The sequence below is a fragment of the Schistocerca serialis genome, chromosome 11, assembly GCF_023864345.2.
Source record: "Schistocerca serialis cubense isolate TAMUIC-IGC-003099 chromosome 11, iqSchSeri2.2, whole genome shotgun sequence".
Lineage (NCBI taxonomy): Eukaryota > Metazoa > Arthropoda > Insecta > Orthoptera > Acrididae > Schistocerca > Schistocerca serialis.
This window is the reverse complement of record NC_064648.1, coordinates 203,263,115-203,282,710: the sequence shown is the minus strand read 5'-3', so window position 1 is coordinate 203,282,710 and position 19,596 is coordinate 203,263,115. Positions and strand designations below refer to the sequence as shown.

Genomic DNA, 19,596 nt, shown 5'->3' with positions numbered 1-19,596 from the left:
GTGCAGTTGACGATAACCCTAATGTCAGCGTCAGAGAAGTTGCTGCTGTACAAGGTAACGTTGACCACGTCACTGTATGGAGAGTGCTACGGGAGAACCAGTTGTTTCCGTACCGTGTACAGCGTGTGCAGGCACTATCAGCAGCTGATTGGCATCCACAGGTACAGTTCTGCGAATGGTTCATCCGACAATGTGTCAATCCTCATTTCATTGCAAATGTTCTCTTTACGGATGAGGCTTCATTCCAACGTGATCAAATTGTAAATTTTCACAATCAATATGTGTGGGCTGACGAGAATCCGCACGCAATTGTGCAATCACGTCATCGACACAGATTTTTTGTGAACGTTTGGGCAGGCATTGTCGGTGATATCTCGATTGGGCCCACGTTCTTCCACCTACGCTCAATGGAACACGTTATCATGATTTCATACGGGATACTCTACCTGTGCTGCTAGAACATGTGCCCTTACAAGTACGACACAACATGTGGTTCGTGCACGATGGAGCTCCTGCACATTTCAGTCCAAGTGTTCGTACGCTTCTCAACAACAGATTCGGTGACCGACGGATTGGTAGAGGCGGACCAATTCCGTGGCCTCCACGCTCTCCTGACCTCAACCCTCTTGACTTTCATTTATGGGGGCATTTGAAAGCTCTTGTCTACGCAACCCCGGTACCAAATGTAGAGACTCTTCGTGCTCGTATTGTGGACGACTGTAATACAATACGCCACCCTCCAGGGCTGAATCAGCGCATCAGGGATTCCACGCGACAGAGGGTGGATGCACGTATCCTCGCTAACGGAGGACATTTTGAACATTTCCTGTAACAAAGTGTTTGAAGTCACGCCGGTACGTTCTGTTGCTGTGTGTTTCCATTCCATGATTAAAGTGATTTGAAGAGAAGTAATAAAATGAACTCTAACATGGAAAGTAAGCGTTTCCGGACACATATCCACGTAGCATATTTTCTTTCTTTGTGTGTGAGGAATGTTTCCTGAAAGTTTGGCCGTACCTTTCTGTAACACCCTGTATATAGATATATTATAGGAAAATATATCAGTATATAGATATTTTATCAACAGCCCTAGACAGTACCGTGCATGGTTGAGCAACCCCTCTCTGGCAGCAGACGAGAGGCAGCCACTGGCCTCAGCGAGGCGAGGTGGGGGGAGGGCCGCAGCGTCTGCCTGCACAGTGTTCAACTCCCCCACTCCCCTCTGCGTCAAGGAAAAAGGGCCGCCTCAGATACTGCAGTCCGGGTACCGAGTCAGATCCTGAACAGTATCCTAGAACTGTCCACCATCACTTTCCTGCCCAAGCTACTGCGTCTCCTCGAGAAAGACACGTCTTGAAGCCAGTACTGCAGGATAAAGTCATAGAAGTTTCCTGGTAGATTAAAACTGTGTGCTAACAGAGACTCGAACTCGGGACCTTTGCCTTTCGCGGGCAAGTGCTCTACCGTCTGAGCTACCCAAGCACTACTCACGCCCCGTCCTCACAGCATTACTTCAGTCAGTACCTTGTCTCCTACCTTCCAAATTTCACAGCGAAATTTCCGGCGAAACCGTGCGACTTGACGCAGTGGTTAGTACACTGGACTCGCATTCGGGAGAATGACGGTTCAAACCCGCATCTGGCCGTGCCCATTTAGATTTTCTATGATTTCCCTAAATCGCTTCAGGTAAACACCGGGATGGTTCCTGTGAAAAAGCACGTCCGATTTTCTCCCCCATCCTTCCCTAATCCGATCGGACCGATAAGCTCGTTGTTTGGCCCCTTCCCTCGAATCAACCTACCGACGGATCTCCTGCGAAATTTGGAAGACTGTCACTCCTGGGAGAAAGGATACTGCGGGGACATGGCTTAGCCACATTCTGGTGGATGTTTCCAAAACGAAAATTTTCTCTCTGCAGCGGAGCGTGCACACACTCAGCTCCAGCACCAGAGTTTCTTTCTGTAAATTCCTTATTTTAGACAGAAGAATGACACAGTATCAGTTACTGACATATGAAGTGAGAAAGATTAGAAAACGAGCATACCACAAAAACTGTGTAGTTTCGCCTAATTTAGGTCGCTTATCAGATAAGGGCGTCTTTGGAGAGCGTTTGCACGTAACTTGCATCAGATTGCTGTAGCAAACAAGTCAGTTACCTTTATCAGACAATCCATCAAGCATCTCAAGTACCAGGCACGTTATATTTTATCTTTCGACAATTTCACTTCTATCACAAGGAAAACAGTACGAGTTGAAATTAACTGCAGCTTGCGCAACATGTAAACTCTAAACCTTTGATACCATGTCTGGTTTTATGTTCTTCTTTGTAGTACAAGAGGTTAAAAAGAGTTCACAGAGAGGCAAGTCTGATGCAAAATAAATGAAGAACCGTAATGCCATAAAACTAGACAGTGAATTAAATGCCTGAAGTTTCAATATTGCTACTTTGAAGTTAATGTCACCTGCATGTAGCTGGAGGAATCGTGAATAAGAACAGTAAGGAAAGGCGTGTGTTTTAAAACCCGGGAACCCTCCATGAACCGTATTTCACAAACGGTGCCCTACCAGGTCGACAGAGATGTGGCGTAGTTTTGCGGTATCGGAGCAAAAGTCGGAGCAGGAGGCTGGTCAGTAGTTTTTCTGGAGTGGTATTTACGTAATTACAGCTTCTAAATAATAACAGCAGTATGTAAAATAATCTTACTAATAGTTAGAAAACAAAACTTAGTTTTATTGTAAACTTCTTATGTAATTAACGATTACAGCATACTTTACTGAAAATAAAAAGGAGTGGTGTTCTCTAAACTGATAATATGCCAAGTATAGCATTACACATTGTATTAAGCGTCGAAAGCTGCAATCTTTCACGAACTTTGTAGGAGTCGTTTCACAAATCAGTTTGTCAGTTTCTTTTGATTTAATACATAGCCTGTGCTATTTCTTATTTTTCGTCAAGAATCGTACCAAAGTCATCATTCCTTTGGTTGCTCGTAGCGCGGCTTGATTGGTGGACTGTGAAGTGACACTCATTTCATGTTCTGAGTTTTCTGAATTCTTCATAGCCGGCCGCTGTGGCCGAGCGGTTCTAGGCGCTTCAGTCCGGAACCGAGCTGCCGCTACGGTCGCAGGTTCGAATCCTGCCTAGGGCATGGATTTGTGTGATGTCCTTAGGTTAGTTAGGTTTAAGTAGTTCTAAGTCTAGGGGACTGATGACCTCAGATGTTTAGTCCCGTAGTGCTGATATGGAGGGGCATGTGGTCAGTAAACCGCTCTCCCGTCCGTATTTTAGTTTCCGAGACCGGAGCCGCTACTTCTCGATCAAGTAGCTCCTCAGTTTGCCTGACAAGGACTGAGTGCACCCCGCTTTCTAACAGCGCTCGGCAGACCGGACGGTCACCCATCCAAGTGTTAGCTCAGCGCGACAGCGCTTAACTTCGAATGATGTGACGGCAACCGGTGTTACGACTGCGTCAAGGCTGTTGGCAGAACTACAGACACAGAAATGCTGAAAGAAACGCATATTTCTGTCAAGAGCACACTACATGAAGCTTCGAACGACTACTATAACGGAATACTATCGAAGGATTTTTCGCAAAACTGGATAAAATTCTGGTCATATGTACCTCATGTGGTTCCCGACACTCACGGGTGAGACAGGAAGTGAAATTAAGGTTAGCAAAGCGAAAGTAGGAATGTTGCACTCCATTCCCAAATGTTCCTTTACAAACGAGGCTTTAGACCAGGGCTTCACAACTGGCCGGTTTTGAGCGCGAGTACTCGCGTCTGCTCAGGCACGTGCTCGCGAGCAGGTGCAAGGTCGCGGAGTAGGGAGGGGGGGGAGGGAGGGGAAATGCGCGCGCACGTTTGAATGTGATCTCGCGTTCTTAGCGGGTTTAACTAGCCATCTGAATGCTTTGAACATTTTACTACAAGGTAAAGATCTGCTAATTACTCATTTCATAGGTCGAATACGAGCTTTTAAAATGAAATTGACACTTTGGGTGAGTCAGCTAGAAACAGGAAACCTAGCTCATTTTCCCAAATTATCATCCATGCTAGATGTTCACAAAGAGTGTGAACGTTATTCACATAGTTTAGTTGATCAGCGCTTTCAAGATCTGACAGCTCTAGACAGTGATTTTGATCTCCATACTCATGGTAATGTACATGTGCGTCAGTGAAAAACACCAATAAAAAGGTGTTAGCTTGTGGACGTAATGTGCTGTTCCAGTCTCTTCTGTACCTAAGGTCCATCACCGTTCGCTTTGGATCCCTACGTAATTCGGTGCTCTCTGATACACACGATCGAACAGCGGAGGAGTGGTACTCAAGCGTCAACTTTAGGTTACAATATCTCCGGATGTAATTAACATTTTACAATGCAACAAACGGCCCTGATTACGTATTTGTTTATATGTTCAAATGTGCTAACAAAACCAACGGGGTTCCATTTTAAAAAAACGTAGGTTTGTGTTAAAAAACATACTTCCGTGCATTTTTTTATGGTTTGTATTAACTAATTACACTAACCCCTCTCCTCAGGTTCGGTCTGTGGAACCGATTCATCAGTATTTGATGTGGTTTACGAAATATATCCAGCGGTAACGTTAGGTGACTCACCCTGTATAAAGGAGAAACGTCGGCGCATTCGCATGGTTGTGCAGCATCGTGCAGCCACGTCACGTTGTGTCACGGTTGGACCTGTTTGCAGCACGACTGGTATTAGTATGACAAGCGCGACGACGTCAGCAGCGACAATGATAGCTATCACAGCTAGCGTTGTCGCAGCTGTCGTTGACGAAGCAGCAAAGAGAGTTGCCTAGCCGGCACACGTTATGTTTTCAGACGGATCCCGGTTCTGCACATAACACCACGATGGACGTATCGCTGTCTGGACTCTCTGAGGAAAACAAACATTACCAAGTTAGGTCGTCACCGTCATGCGGACTCGGCACCTGGCGAGCTGACATGGGGTACATTTAGGTAGTACACAACACGATCAGCTCTGGTTCGCATAGCCTGTAAATTGGACAGCAGGTGCCGCATTTGTGAACTTTTGAGATCTGTGTCTGTCCTCAACTTTTGAGCCATCTGTAATGCTATCTTTCAACAAGATAGGGCAATACCAGATGTTGCTAACGCATTTTTCACCTTCCTCAGTACAGAGGGTATTTGGGTACTGCCCTGGACAGTCCGTGTCGAAATTCCTGAACCACTCAAATCATTTGGTCATGGATCGTCGAAAGTCCTGCACGACCAATGATGACTTCTCACGTAGAGTTGAAGCGGGCTGGAATGACACACCCATACATCTCTCGTGTTGGCACATTTTGTTATCCAATCAGGGTAGAGTCAGAGCTGCCAGCGCTGTCTGCTGAATTTCGCAACACGTACAGCCCAAATTCAACTAAAAATCTCATCATATATGCTCTCTACTATACTTTACAATCACAATATGTTCATTTTCCTTATCTTGTGACATTCCTGATGTGGAGTTTTTGGACAAGAGTGTCAAAAAATTTCATTTTATGGAAAAAATATTAAATTATTTAGCAATACATGTCCTATTTTCTCTGTTTCACATCAGACTACTCACTACTCAGTCGAGCCAAACACAACTGACCAACAAATATCTACAATACAGCCTCGTCCATATACGGATAATTCGAAAACACTTTTTTTTTTTTGATCCATCGGTCTTCTGCCTGGTTTGATGCAGCCTATCACAAATTCCTCTTCTCTGCCGACCTCTTCCTATCAAAGTAGCACTCGCAACCTGCGTCCTCGATTATTTGCTGGATGTATTCCAATCTCTCTCTTCCTCTACAGTCTTTGCCCTCTACAGCTCCTTCTAGTACCATAGAATTCATTCTCTGACGTCTTAACAGTTGTCCTATCATCTTGTCGCTTCTCCTCGTCAGTGTTTTCCACATATTCCTTTCCTCTATGATTCTGCACAGAACCTCCTCATTCCTTACCGTATCAGTCCACCTAATTTTCAACATTCGTCTGTAGCTTCACAATTCAAACTTTTCGATTCTCTTCTATTCTCGTTTTCCTACAATCAATGTTTCACCACCATACTATCCTGTGCTCCAAACGTACATTCTCAGAAATTTCTCCCTCAAATTAAGATCTACATTTGATACTAGCAGACTTCTCTTGGCCAGGAATGCCCTTTTTGCCTGCTTTTTACGTCCTCCTTGCTCCATCCGTCTTTGGCTATTTTACTAACTAGGTAGAAGGATTTCCTAACGTCATCTACTTTGTGACCATTAATCCTGATGTTAAGTTTCTCACTGTTTTCATTTCTGCTTCTTCTCATTACTTTCGTCTTTCTTCGATTTACTCTCAATCCATATCCTGTTCTCGTTAGATGGTCTGCACCATTCAGCAGTACCATAATTCTTCTTCACTTTCACTCAGCGAATCGTATCATTCACATCCTTTCACCTTCACTGTATAATATGAGGTGCATTCAAGTTCTAAGGTCTCTGATTTTTTTCTCCGGACTGGAAAGAGATAGAAACATGTGCATTGTTTTAAAATGAGGCCGCGTTCATTGTCAATACGTCCCAGAGATGGCAGCACCGTACGGCAGATGGAATTTTACCGCCAGCGGCGAGAATGAGAACTGTTTTAAATACTTAAAATGGCGACGTTTTCCTTACTTGAACAGTGTGCAATCATTCGTTTTCTGAATTTGCGTGGTGTGAAACCAATTGAAATTCATCGACAGTTGAAGGAGACGTGTGGTGATGGAGTTATGGATGTGTCGAATGTGCGTTCGTGGGTGCGACAGTTTAATGAAGGCAGAACATCGTGTGACAACAAACCGAAACAACCTCGGGCTCGCACAAGCCGGTCTGACGACACGATCGAGAAAGTGGAGAGAATTGTTTTGGGGGATCGCCGAATGACTGCTGAACAGATCGCATCCAGAGTTGGCATTTCTGTGGGTTCTGTGCACACAATCCTGCATGACGACCTGAAAATGCGAAAAGTGTCATCCACGTGGGTGCCACGAATGCTGACGGACGACCACACGGCTGCCTGTGTGGCACGTTGCCGAGCAATGTTGACGCGCGACGACAGCACGAATGGGACTTTCTTTTCGTCGGTTGTGACAATGGATGAGACCTGGATGCCATTTTTCTATCGAGAAACAAAGTGCCAGTCAGCTCCTTGGAAGCACACAGATTCACTGCCACCAAAAAAATTTCGCGTAACCGCCAGGGCTGAAAAAATGATGGTGTCCATGTGCTGGGACAGCGAGGGCGTAATCCTTACCGATTGCGTTCCAAACGGCACTACGGTAACAGGTGCATCCTACGAAAATGTTTTGAAGAACGAATTCCTTCCTGCACTGCAACAAAAACGTCCGGGAAGGGCTGCACGTGTGCTGTTTCACCAAGACAACACACCCGCACATCGAGCTAACGTTACGCAACAGTTTCTTCGTGATAACAACTTTGAAGTGATTCCTCATGCTCCCTACTCACCTGACCTGGCTCCTAGTGACTTTTGGCTTTTTCCAACAATGAAAGACACTCTCCGTGGCCGCACATTCACCAGCCGTGCTGCTATTGCCTCAGCGATTTTCCAGTGGTCAAAACAGACTTCTAAAGAAGCCTTCGCCGCTGCCATGGAATCATGGCGTCAGCGTTGTGAAAAATGTGTACGTCTGCAGGGCGATTACGTCGAGAAGTAACGCCAGTTTCGTCGATTTCGGGTGAGTAGTTAATTAGAAAAAAAATCGGAGGCCTTAGAACTTGAATGCACCTCGTATGATTCAGATTGGGACAGAATGTTCTGTCATGCAGCGCCAAGATAGCATACTGGAGGCCTTATCAAATTTCGGACTCCTGGAAATCAAATATCGGTATGGGAGTCGATAGATGCATTACGCAAGTTGTACTCACGAGGCGCACACGTGATGTCAGACTGTCACACCTGGCGGTAATCAGTACAGATAAGCGGTGAGCAGGCAGGCAACACCTGCTTACCCTCACGCCAGGTGACGTCACGTGGCCGCAGCGTCCTCTGACTTGCGGATATAAGGAGCGGGTGAACGGGCTGCTCCTACCTACACTGGTAGTCCGCCAGCTGACAGAGCGTTCCGTGCCTGACGACAGCCTCCGCTGCTGACTTTTAAGGTGAGTGGATGCTCTGCTAATCCTGTTTAATCTCTCGCGTTTTTTGGTGTGCTGAACACGTGCTATATTTCTCTCTCATTCGTTAATTCCTCTCCCAGTTCTGCACTGAATTAAGTCTGTATGTGGCAGTTCTGTACTTGGCACAGGAACCTTGTGCGATGGCTTCCACCAGACTTCTTCTGTCGTCAGATTCGCAGTCATGGTGTCCAAGTTTTGCTAATGTCTGATGCCTTCCTGACTCATACACATACCACTAACTGCTTCCTGTAGACCATTGGTTTCTACTTCTGAAATCCTCTTGGTACTGTGACCGCTCAGAGTCATTCAATACGATCACGACCACACCCCTCGATCGACTTTATCACTCGTGGTGTCACTCGCCTTCATACGTGGCAGTGGACGTTTGAAAATTCATGACGCTAGCTCAATGGGCGTCAATTGATTTAAATGTTATTCCCGGCTGACTCTTAATTCCATTACAGCCACGGGAGTGAGGAGAAAGAACACATCCTGGTGATACCAGCATTATGCGTATTTAGATGTTCGATTAATCTGAATGGTTTGCAATGTTCCAGCGATTCTATTCGAACTCTGTGCTGATATACCGACAAGGGCCATTTTCGCAGCTAAACATGCAAGTACGTAATGGATGTTCAGTTTCTCAATATAGTTCGTCGCACTCACACATTATACATCCGCTGTAAGGACCATTTCATGCATTTACATTTTTGGCCTCCCACAATATTGGTTGGCTAAATATTATGACGATACGTTGTATACGGCTTCCACAGATATTGTTTGTTGTGTAGTCAAGACTACGTAATGAAGCCAAAATCGTGGATAAAATTGAAATGTAGTTTGTTTGTTAACACATTTCTTTTCACTAACTAAATATGAAATATGAATCGGGATTGGGGGTGATGATCCTATCCTTCTTTTCAGTATTAAAATGGTCGATATCGTGTTTTGAATAACGCGTGTCATATAATGTCCAAATATCGACACGACCAAGGCTATCAATTCGGCACTTAAATACCTATTCTTCGCTCTCGAAATGTTCGATGTGACTGTCTTTCACACGCAGTTTAACGGTGTATGCACTGTTTTTAGTATTTTAGGTCCCCGTTAATTAATATCTGGTAGTTAACAAGCGAACTATTTTTATGCTGGCGCGTTGTTTGTATTAGTTACCCCCGCAACTGTCCAAGGATAAGATTCTCTTAATATTCCGCGCACACGCGTTTCACAATTTTATAAAATGCAGAATTATGTAAACTATAGCTTTCCGTTGCGTACAACTTTCGTGGGTTCCACAACCATAATAGTTTCCCAAGAGTATTTTTCCCAGCTAACACAAAGTTCGAATTATGTTGTCGGAAACATTTTCACTTCACCCAACAATAAACGTCTCTGATCACTTCGTCACACGTAATGTAGTTTAATCGTGCTTGAAGAGTCTTTAAATAATCTCCTTAACGAATTTCGCAGTCGCGTACCACTTTTTCATCGACTAGCCCGATCGCGATAACTGAAGGCAGAGAGCTCAATAATGTGTTACATGCTCTTTTATATGTATTAAAAAACAAACGCACCCCTATATCTTTCTGTCCCGCTTGGTCTTTGCTACTTTGATTTTTATTGCTTTTCATTATATTGCTTCTTACAAGGGAACCTCCCCATCGCACCCCCCTCAGATTTAGTTATAAGTTGACACAGTGGGTAGGCCTTGAAAAACTGAACACAGATCAATCGAGAAAACAGGAAGAAGTTGTGTAGAACTAAGAAAAAAATAAGCAAAATACACAAACTGAGTAGTCCATGCGCAAGATATGCAACATCAAGGATAGTGTGGGCTTAATAGCGCCGTGGTCCCGTGGTCAGCGTGAGCAGCTGCGGAACGAGAGGTCCTTGGTTCAAGTCTTCCCTAGAGTGAAAAGTTTACTTTCTTTATTTTCGCAAAGTTATGATCTGTCCGTTCGCTCATTGACGTCTCTGTTCACTGTAATATGTTTAGTGTCTATGTTTTGCGACCGCACCGCAAAACCGTGCGATTTGTAGACGAAAGGACGTGGGTCTCCAATGGGAACCGAAAACATTTGATCGCAAGGTCATAGGTCAACCGATTCCTCCACAGGAAAACACGTCTGGTACATTCTATACGACACTGGTGACGGCATGTGTGTCACGTGACAGGAATATGTTGTCGCCCCACCTAACTTGTACACTTACCCGATTTAGGTTTTCTTGTGGATCTGATAATGACTCCCAAAAAAGTGATGAAAACATAAGAGTTTGTCACATAAACTGAAACAAATGAATGCAACAGTTTCACAGTCACGCAGTTTTCCCTGTACTCTGTCAAAACATACGTTTTTAACGTTTTAAAATTTTTCCGTGTGTAGATCGTCAAATCCTGCATATGTCCAAGCAAATCTGGACATGTCCCGGAATTTTGGAGAGCGAAGTTGATTATGTGTGAGTGCCTGAACCTTGATAATTGTCTGAAAATAAAAAATTAAACTTTTCACTCGGAGGAAGACTTGAACCAAGGACCTCTCGTTCCGCAGCTGCTCACGCTAACCACGAGACCACGGCGCTCCTGAGCTCAGATTATCCTTGATGTTGCGTATCTTACTCATGGACTACTCATTTTGTGTATTTTGCTTATTTTTTCATAGTTCCACATAACTTTTTCTTGTTTTCTCGATTGATCTGTGTTCAGTTTTTCAAGGCCTATCCACAGTGCCAACTTACATCTACATCTACATCTATACTCCGCGAGCCACCTTACGGTGTGTGGCGGAGGGTACTTATTGTACCACTATCTGATCCCCCCTTCCCTGTTCCATTCACGAATTGTGCGTGGGAAGAACGACTGCTTGTAAGTCTCCGTATTTGCTCTAATTTCTCGGATCTTTTCGTTGTGATCATTACGCGAGATATATGTGGGCGGTAGTAATATGTTGCCCATCTCTTCCCGGAATGTGCTCTCTCGTAATTTCGATAATAAACCTCTCCGTATTGCGTAACGCCTTTCTTGAAGTGTCCGCCACTGGAGCTTGTTCAGCATCTCCGTAACGCTCTCGCGCTGACTAAATGTCCCCATGACGAATCGCGCTGCTTTTCGCTGGATCATGTCTATCTCTTCTATTAATCCAACCTGGTAAGGGTCCCATACTGATGAGCAATACTCAAGAATCGGACGAACAAGCGTTTTGTAAGCTACTTCTTTCGTCGATGAGTCACATTTTCTTAGAATTCTTCCTATGAATCTCAACCTGGCGCCTGCTTTTCCCACTATTTGTTTTATGTGATCATTCCACTTCAGATCGCTCCGGATAGTAACTCCTAAGTATTTTACGGTCGTTACCGCTTCCAATGATTTACCACCTATGGCATAATCGTACTGGAATGGATTTCTGCCCCTATGTATGCGCATTATATTACATTTATCTACGTTTAGGGAAAGCTGCCAGCTGTCGCACCATGCATTAATCCTCTGCAGGTCCTCCTGGAGTACGTACGAGTCTTCTGATGTTGCTACTTTCTTGTAGACAACCGTGTCATCTGCAAATAGCCTCACGGAGCTACCGATGTTGTCAACTAAGTCATTTATGTATATTGTAAACAATAAAGGTCCTATCACGCTTCCCTGCGGTACTCCCGAAATTACCTCTACATCTGCAGATTTTGAACCGTTAAGAATGACATGTTGTGTTCTTTCTTCTAGGAAATCCTGAATCCAATCACAAACCTGGTCCGATATTCCGTAAGCTCGTATTTTTTTCACTAAACGTAAGTGCGGAACCGTATCAAATGCCTTCCTGAAGTCCAGGAATACGGCATCAATCTGCTCGCCAGTGTCTACGGCACTGTGAATTTCTTGGGCAAATAGGGCGAGCTGAGTTTCACATGATCTCTGTTTGCGGAATCCATGTTGGTTATGATGAAGGAGATTTGTATTATCTAAGAACGTCATAATACGAGAACACAAAACATGTTCCATTATTCTACAACAGATTGACGTAAGCGAAATAGGCCTATAATTATTCGCATCTGATTTATGACCCTTCTTGAAAATGGGAACGACCTGCGCTTTCTTCCAGTCGCTAGGTACTTTACGTTCTTCCAGCGATCTACGATAAATTGCTGATAGAAAGGGGGCAAGTTCTTTAGCATAATCACTGTAGAATCTTAAGGGTATCTCGTCTGGTCCGGATGCTTTTCCGCTACTAAGTGATAGCAGTTGTTTTTCAATTCCGATATCGTTTATTTCAATATTTTCCATTTTGGCGTCCGTGCGACGGCTGAAGTCAGGGACCGTGTTACGATTTTCCGCAGTGAAACAGTTTCGGAACACTGAATTCAGTATTTCTGCCTTTCTTCGGTCGTCCTCTGTTTCGGTGCCATCGTGGTCAACGAGTGACTGAATAGGGGATTTAGATCCGCTTACCGATTTTACATATGACCAAAACTTTTTAGGGTTCTTGTTTAGATTGTTTGCCAATGTTTTATGTTCGAATTCGTTGAATGCTTCTCTCATTGCTCTCTTTACGCTCTTTTTCGCTTCGTTCAGCTTTTCCTTATCAGCTATGATTCGACTACTCTTAAACCTATGATGAAGCTTTCTTTGTTTCCGTAGTACCTTTCGTACATGATTGTTATACCACGGTGGATCTTTCCCCTCGCTTTGGGCCTTAGTCGGTACGAACTTATCTAAGGCGTACTGGACGATGTTTCTGAATTTTTTCCATTTTTGTTCCACATCCTCTTCCTCAGAAATGAACGTTTGATGGTGGTCACTCAGATATTCTGCGATTTGTGCCCTATCACTCTTGTTAAGCAAATATATTTTCCTTCCTTTCTTGGCATTTCTTATTACACTTGTAGTCATTGATGCAACCACTGACTTATGATCACTGATACGCTCTTCTACATTCACGGAGTCGAAAAGTTCCGGTCTATTTGTTGCTATGAGGTCTAAAACGTTAGCTTCACGAGTTGGTTCTCTAACTATCTGCTCGAAGTAATTCTCGGACAAGGCAGTCAGGATAATGTCACAAGAGTCTCTGTCCCTGGCTCCAGTTCTGATTGTGTGACTATCCCATTCTATACCTGGTAGATTGAAGTCTCCCCCTATTACAATAGTATGATCACGAAACTTCTTCACGACTTATAACTAAATCTGCGGGGGGTGCGATGGGGAGGTTCCCTTGTTAGTAATACTGTGCAGTTATTAAGGTTTCGTATTACTTTCCCCCTTTTAATTCTTCCAAAATAAAGTCTATTTATTCCCGATTTTAATTAATATGATGCTAATTGACACGCCTTCCCGCAAAGTACCGTTATAGTACCTCTGTTTCCCATGTCCCTTTCACATGCATATCCTCTTCAAATCGCGTCTGGTCGAAGCTGAAAACAAATTCCTTACTGAACGAGGGGATAAATTTGTTTACCTCATCTAATAATTTTCGGGCCGATTCCGCAGTTTCTCATGCATCGTCCTGTTGACACTTCATTTCAAATTTCGTTATCTTATGTCTTCCAATTCTCTAGAACTGTTTGAAGTTATGGACCCATCCACTACTTTCCTTGAGATCACTATAATTTATGTCGCACGCAATTTGATGTGCATATCGTAGCAGATCACTTTCATGCACATCCTGTCAATTGTATTGAGCATCCTTGAAACCCGCAAACACCAGGTTTTGTAACGATTCGGCCTCGTCCTAGCTTGAATATCCATAGTTTCTCTAATGCACTGCACAGTCATATTGCTGCGGACTTATTCGAAATCTGTTCATGATTGTTCTTTACTATGTTGAGGGCGATCTTGCATGTACGTAATAATGTATAATACCCACTCTGGACAATGCTTGTGTTATATAGGGCCTGAAGATGGCGCTGACGCAACGTCGAAACTAGTAGCCAAATAAATATGAAATCTGAAAGCTGGAGGAGTCATTTTTAATGACAATTATACCAGCTGATGTCTTACCATCGTCGAATTTAAATATGGATGTGCGAAGAATATTGTGGTTGGATGGTAGACAATACACTATATGATCAAAAGTGTCTGGACAACTGGCTGAAAATGACTTACAAGTTCATGGCACCCTTCATCGGTAATGCTGGAATTCAATATGGAGTTGGCTCACCCTTAGCCTTGATGACAGCTTCCACTCTCGCAGGCATACGTTCAATCAAGTGCTGGAACGTTTCGTGGGGAATGGAAGCTCATTCTTCACGGAATTCTGCACTGACGAGAGGTATCGATGTTGGTCGGTGAGGCCTGGCACGAAGTTGTAGTTCCAAAACATCCCAAAGGTCTTCTATAGGATTCAGACAGGACTCTGTGCAGGCCAATCCGTTACAGGGATGTTATTGTCGTGTAACCACTCCGCTACAGGTCGTGCATTATGAACAGGTACTCGATCATGTTGAAAGATGCAATCGTCACCCCCGAATTTCTCTTCAACAGTGGGAAGCAAGACGGTGCTTAAAACATGAGTGTAGAGCTGTGCTGTGATAGTGCCACGCAAAACAACAAGGGGTGCAAGCCCCCTCCATGAGAAACACGACCGCACCATAACACCACCGCCTCCGAATTTTACTTGTGGCACTACACACGCTGGCAGATGACATTCACTGGGCATTCGCCATACCCACACCCTGCCATCGGATCGCCACATTGTGTACCGTGATCGTCACTCCACTCAACGTTTCTCCAATGTTCAATCGTCCAATGTTTACGCTCCTTACATCAAGCGAGGTGTCGTTTGGCATTTACCAGCGTGATGTGAGGCTTATGAGCAGCCGCACGACCATGAAATCCAAGTTTTCTCACCTTCCGCGTAACTGTCATAGTACTTGCAGTGGATCCTGATGCAGTTTGGAATTCATGAGTGAGGATCTGGATAGATGTCTGCCTATTACACATTACGACCCTCTTCAACATTCGGAGGTTTCTGTGAATCAAATGGCTTCAAATGGCTCTGAGCACTATGGGACTTAACATCGATGGTCATCAGTCCCCTAGAACTTAGAACTACTTAAACCTAACCAACCTAAGGACAGCACACAACACCCAGCCATCACGAGGCAGAGAAAATCTCTGACCCCGCCGGGAATCGAACCCGGGAACCCGGGCGTGGGAAGCGAGGACGCTACCGCACGACCACGAGATGCGGGCTCTGTGAATCAAAGACGAGGTCTGTGCTGTACGTGTCCCTTCACGTTTCCACTTCACTATCACACCGGAAACAGTGGACCTAGGGACGTTTAGGAGTGTGGAAATCTCGCATACAGACGTATGACACAAGTGACACCCAATCACCTGACCACATTCGAAGTCCGAGATTTCCCCGGAGCGCCCCATTCTGCTCTCCCACAATGTATAGTGACTACTGAGGTGGCTGATATGGAGCACCTGGCAGTAGGTGGTAGCACAATGCACCTAATATGAAAAACTTATGTTTTTGGGGTGTCCGGATACTTTTAATCACATGTTGTATGTGAGGAGCTTACTACCGCAAACATCATTGCCTTTTGCGACCTCGCACTAAAGGGGTTCAGCGTGTAAAAGTTGCTGTGAATACAGAGACAACGTGGAATTTATTTCTTGGACTCTGAATAGTTATTGTTGCAAGGAACTGAATAATTAAGGCTTCAATCTAGGAGCGGCATATTTTCGGCACTGCACATTGGTCTATGTTTGTCCTGACATGCCTTGTATCTGGCTTTCAAAAGCTTGGCGTGGCCGAGTAAATACCAGCCAGTTCATAGTTGCCACAGCGAGTGGACAGAACAGTCTGGCTTCTGTTGTGAAGCAGCGCACATCAAATATCGCATCGGCTGTGCCAGGTTGAAATCACGCATGTGGCAAAATATTAATTGCTGGTAATGACCGAGTGAGAAGGAAAGCTCTAAGCCGAAAGACGGCGTGGGCTACGATAAATAACAGTGTGACTGAAGGTTGAAAATACCGTTACAGTTGTAAGGTTATTTTATTTGGAATACGACCTGTTTCGGGCTCTTATACGCCCATCATCAGGTGTTATAACTTCGTGCTGTTACCCCAGAGCGCCGCGGTGGACGAGTACGGAACGCGGGGGTTTACGAGCAAGCGCAAAGCATGTTTTTCCGCTCGTGATCTAAATAAAAGAACCTTACAACTCCTGCGGTATTTGCGACCTCTGGTATAGTGCTCACTTTCAGATGTTCCGCCGGCAGGATTATATAACAGTGTGACTGTTAGAAACACACAGATCATCACTGTTAAAGTGATATGACTGAAATAATCTGAAATGCTGACATACGATACGTAAAGTTGATACAGGGAATTGAGAGATAAGATACTGCAATATCAGTTACTTAGCTGCTTACTCTAGAGTGTTTGCAAGAACTTTTTCTTGAGTGCTCAGTTCTAAGATGGGTTGGCAGAAGATCTCGTCTTCACGTCTTTCTTCCTTCTTCTTCACTTTCATGTATTATGATCGGTGTGTTTCAGTTGCGTGTTCCTCTATTTTTTTCATTGACATATCCGTTTATGATCTGGTTTTGGATCTCGTCATGTTTCAGTAGGTAACCAACAATCTGATATTTTGAAACTTCCTGGCAGATTAAAACTGTGAGCACGACCGAGACTCGAACTCGAGTTCGAGTCTCGGTCGTGCTCACAGTTTTGATCTGCCAGGAAGTTTCATATCAGCGCACACTCCGCTGCAGAGTGAAAATCTCATTCTGGAATCTGATATTTTGATCTGATGGAACTGCGATTTCTCAACTTTATTCTCGATGGAGAAAGAAGCGGAAGCAGTGAAAGGTGTAATGGCTAGTAATCACGAGACACGGTTTTAAGTCCCAAATTGTATTTCATTCCTTCAGTTTTTATCCTTATAGAATCTGACCTTTGCTTTACAGTAGTATTTCTTACACTCTCCTTATCTCCCACTCTTGTAAGGACTTCATCACTTCTTATCTTATGAGGCTATGTGATTGTCACGACGCACTCGTAACAACAGACCTCAAAAAAATTCAGTCTTCTCCTTTCTTCAGCCCCAAAGTCCAGGCCACACTTTCAGAAAGCTACTAGTCGTTTGAGGCTGTTACTTTCAGACTTGAATATCTTGTTTTTTTATTTTTTTATTTTTTTTATTATTATTGAAACCTGCTTTCTTGAGCAACTCAGCTGCTTGTCTGGCCTTTGCTTCTTCCATACCTCATGACTTAGATATGTAAATAAGTAAATGAGTCACCTTTCTCTACAAGATTGTCACATACATTGTAAGCAACATTCTTTTGTCCTTCTTCGTCACAAATTGTGCTCTGTCATTCCGACTCATTTTTTTTTTTTTTTTTGCAGATAACCTTATTCATTTTGTTTAACATGAATTCAAGATCTTGTTCAGCTTCACTTAAAACACCTGTGACATCATCAAAAACCTGTCCGTAAGAGAGGTAGACAACAGAGGGCATTTGTCACTCTTCTCCCTCTCAGAAATCTGAAATAGAGAGATTTAATTTCTATATTGTGAGCATTACCATCAGTTCATTAAGATATATTACATTTTCATGTCACCTATGAAATTTAGTTTTTGTAGCATGAGATGTCTCTAAAGTGACAAACTCATCATATCAAAAATGGAAATTTTACACTCTTGCCCCACCCTTAATTAATCTCTGTGAACACCTGTGTATCAGCATATATCTCCTATCTATGCAGCGTGCAGCTACCTATGTAGAGTGCAAACCAATAACGTCTGTCTAGTTTTTATAAAGTTTTGTTGGTGTCTGTGCTTCATTTCTACTTTCTTCATGGCACACTACCTCAAGCTGAACTGCTCTGCAAAGCACAAAGTAACATAACAAATTAATACTCCATCGAAATGAATGAAAGTGCAGAGGCGTGTTGCCAGAGGTCCCATGATAATGCATAGAAAGCTGGACATTAACACAGAGTGAGGCCATCGTGACACCAGCAGCCCAAATGGGGATGTTGAAGGAACAGGAATAGACTATGTGTGTCAATTATCTATTGGTTACGGTGCACTGTGGTGGTGGTGGTCATGTTCTTCGTTACAGAATTGACTGGAGGCAATATTTGGATTACCCCACACAGGGAAGCGTTGTCAGAGACGGACCAGAGGGAATGCCTGATTTACTTCACTCAGAGAAGGATAGTTGGGTAACTAGAAAAAGGATAAAGTGTCACGACTGTAGCTCAAGAATTTGGTTCTGTGCACAGCGTTATTTCACGTGCATAGGGAGCATTCCGAACCACAGACATTGCTGTCCGAGAGAGACGAGGTGGCCAACCGTGGTCAACTACCACTTCAGATGACCACTACATTGTGCAACATGCAAGAAGAGACTCAAGGCGAACAGTGAGTGCTGTTGCAAACACACTTAAAAGCACTGCAAGGCACGCAATCCCGCACTCCACAGTATCACAGCAACTTCATGGGGTGGTCTCCTTGACTGACAACCAGTGCATTGTGTTCCGTTGGTACCATTACATTGGCCACACCGTTTCTGATGGTGCCAAGAGCATAAGCACTGGACCCATGAGGAGAGTAGGCATGCGATCTTCTCTGACGACAGTAGATTTAGTCTGCATAGTCCCACTTACATGGCGAGAAGTGTGAACATATAATGCACCCAGAAATATGGTCATGTTCATGGTTCAGACGTTTTGGTGTGGGGAGGGATAACGTTGCTTATATGTACTGACCAGCATATCTTTGAACAGGATACACTGATTGGTCAGTGTTATTGTGTCATTGTTCTCCTTCTCCACGTGTGTCTTTCCAGGGGTGCATTCGGTCCTGCCTTCATTTTATGGATGACAATGCACAACTGCATCAAACAGTGTAGATCGAGGAGCTCTCCGAACGAGAGGATATTCAGCAGATGGACATGTCTGTCCTTTCCCCCAACTTAAATCGCATTGAATACATGTGTGAGGCATTGGAAAGACATATTGTAGCGCAACATGCACCAATGGCCAGCCATCAGTTGTCAGCCACGCTGGTAGAGGAGTGGAATGTCGTACCACAAGCACTCCTCCCACATTATATCAATATGTGGTGTCTGTTCCTTCAGACATGTCCGAAAAATCAGACACCACACATCCATATAATTAATTAACCTCCATGGGCAGTGTATTCACCACATTCAGTGCTGATGCACAGTTACATCCAACCTCCTGTGGGAATCTCAAAGTAGTGATCATGGAGGGTTCTGATGCTGCAATCCAGAACCGCGGGACTGCTACAGTCGCAGGTTCATATCCTGCCTCGGGCATGGGTGTGAGTGATGTCCTTAGGTTAGTTAGGTTTACGTAGTTCTAAGTTCTAGGGGACTTATGACCTAAGATGTTGAGTCCCATAGTGCTCAGAGCCATTTGAACCATTTTTATATAGGTGTAGCAGACCACAGT

At 44.1% G+C, this 19,596-nt stretch overlaps 1 protein-coding gene across 2 annotated transcripts in view; it reads left to right on the top strand.

Annotated features, from left to right (window-relative positions):
• The window catches only part of LOC126427143 (ankyrin repeat domain-containing protein 17-like), a 93,061-nt gene that overhangs the window by 48,375 nt on the left and 25,090 nt on the right, over window positions 1-19,596 (top strand). The window contains exon 1 of one of the 2 annotated variants that reach the window (XM_050089370.1): window positions 8,100-8,156. The exons of the other annotated variant lie outside the window; for it this stretch is intronic. The gene's annotated coding sequence lies outside the window, so the exon portion shown is untranslated. Of the gene's footprint in view, window positions 1-8,099; window positions 8,157-19,596 lie in introns of those variants that run through there. 2 annotated transcript variants of the gene reach the window in all.